Source organism: Solanum dulcamara, chromosome 10, assembly GCF_947179165.1.
Source record: "Solanum dulcamara chromosome 10, daSolDulc1.2, whole genome shotgun sequence".
NCBI lineage: Eukaryota > Viridiplantae > Streptophyta > Magnoliopsida > Solanales > Solanaceae > Solanum > Solanum dulcamara.
The window spans coordinates 54,772,093-54,774,827 of record NC_077246.1 but is presented as its reverse complement, the minus strand read 5'-3'; positions in this window follow the sequence as shown (position 1 = coordinate 54,774,827).

The following is a 2,735-nucleotide window of genomic DNA, read 5'->3' as shown; positions in this document are numbered from 1 at the left end:
CCTATAATATATTGAATACAAAATCTATTATAATTATTTTTTATTTTTTTTCCTCTTATTAACGAAATATATTATTTTATTAAAAATATTTTAGTTATATATTCAACACATGTATTGAAACATGCATATAATATATTGTACTCAAAATATATTATAATTATTTTTTATTTTTTTCTCTTATTAACGAAATATATTATTGTGTTAAAGGTATTTTAGTTATATATTCACCATGTGCATTGAAACATCTCTATAATATGTCCAATATATTGAATTCAAAATGTATTACAATTAGAATTCATTATTATACATTATTATGAATTCAATTGTTGTTATTTCAACAAATATAATATATTTTTAACAACGTAAATTAATTTGAATAATACTAGAATATTTAAAATTCACACATAATACTTATAATATATTTATATTAAAAATGTTTTACTTATATATTCACCACGTGCATTGAAACATGTCTATAATATGTATAATATATTGAATTCAAAATGAATTATACTTATCGTTTATATTTATTTCTTTTATTGTATTAGAAATGCAATATATATATCTATTTATTAAAAAAATTATTTAATTTAAAAGATAGTAAAAATATCATTTCTATAATATCTAATTCAAAATTAAGTTTTAAATTAGAATAATTAATTATTATTTTTTTAAAAGGGAAAAAGAAAAAGAGAAAAAAATGGATAGTATTATGAAAGTGGATGTCCAAAGTGGACGTCCCTTTCCTTTTCTACTTTTCCTTCTTTTTCTTTCCTCTTTTCTTCTATCTTTTCTCCTCCACTATCTTTTGTCAACAAACTTGTATCTGCTTTTTTCATTTACAATGGTTATAAATAGCCATTGCAAATATAAATATACATATAGAAATTTTTTCTAAATTCTCTGAATTCTCTTTTTCTCTTATTATCTCTCCTTCTTATTAATTTGTTAAGTTCAGTTTATTTTATAATACGTTATCAGTAAAAAATTCTAATTTTCTCCAGATATATTAACTCCTATATCATGTATATCTACTAAAAAATTTAATTTTTAGTTATCTTTATTCTTTCTAAATTAATTTCTATCTCAGTTTTATCATGTCAAATTTATCAAAACTTGAGTTTGTGGCACTTGACATTTCTGAAAAAAATTAATTATCATGGATCCTTGATGCTGAAATTCACCTTGACGCTAAAGGTCTTGGTGATACTATTAAATAAGATAATAAAACATCAAACCAAGATAAATCAAATGTCATGATTTTTCTCCGTCATCATATTCACGAAGGATTAAAAACTGAATATTTAACTATGAAAGACACTCTTGAATTATGGATTAATTTGAAGGATCGATATCACCGCCTAAAACTTATGGTGTTATCAAAAGCCCGATATGACTGGATACCTTCGATTTTAAGATTTTAAAATTGTGACAGAGTATAATTCTGCTATCCATAAGGTAAGTTCCATGTTAAAATTATGTGGAGATTCTATCACTGATGATGACTTATTTGAGAAAACTCTTTCCACTTTTCACGCTTCAAATATGTTCTACAACAACAATATCGTGAAAAAGGATTTAAGAAGTATTCTAAATTAATTACATGCCTATTTGTGGCCGAGCAGAATAATACTTTATTAATAAAAAATCATGAAGCCTATTCCACTGGGTCTGCTCCATTTCCTGAAGCGAATGTTGTAGCAGCACATAATCAGTCTAAATTGAGACAAAATAATTATTGCGGCCGCAGCCGTGGCCGTGGTTGTGGACGTGGGCGAGGACGTGGGCGAGGACGAAACAATTATTGTCATCATGTTAAAAATAAACATGAGAACAATAAAGTTTTCCTCAAAATAATTTTTTCAGATGTAAATCCAATATTTGCCACCGATGTGGTATGAAGGGTCATTGGGCACATGAATGTCATACGCCCGATCATTTTGTGAAACTTTATCAAGCCTCTCTCAAAAGAAGAGATCACAATGTAGAAGCACACTTGAATTTTTGGAATGATGATAATGAAGCAACTCCCTCAAATAAATATGAAGATATTGAGGCGAATCTTGCTTATAAAGATGATGCTTTCGAAGATCTACCAAATATTATTCATTTGGAGCCTGAAGATTTTATGAATATTGATTGAAGAATTAATCATCTATTTGGGGATAAAAATAGTTATTTTTTTTATTATGTTTGATATTATATTGTCCTTCGTAAAATATTTTTTAAGGCAGTGCAATTTTTTAAAAGTTTCTTATGTTGTTAGTTTTTTACGTTCTTATAATGTATCTTTTTGTTTATGAAGAATATGAAAATTTCCCAGTCATCAGTTGGATCCAACATCAATTATGATAATATGTATCTTATTGATAGTGCCACAACACACACTATTTTAAGAGATAAGAAATATTTTTCTTATTTGATTATGAAAGAAGCTAATGTTAATACAATATCTGGTAGTACAAAATTAATTGAAGGATCCTATAAAAGTTAAAGTTGTATTTGTCGGAGGAACAAATTTAACAATTAATGAAGCATTATATTGTAGTAAGTTTCAAAGAAACTTATTAAGTTTCAAAGACATTCGTCAAAATGGTTATCATATTGAGACTACAAATGATGAAAAGAATGAATATCTTTACATTACTACAATGATGTCGGGCAAAACGTTTATACTTAAAAAGTTACCTGCTCTTTTATCCGGCTTATACTTTACAAGTATTAGCATGGTTGAA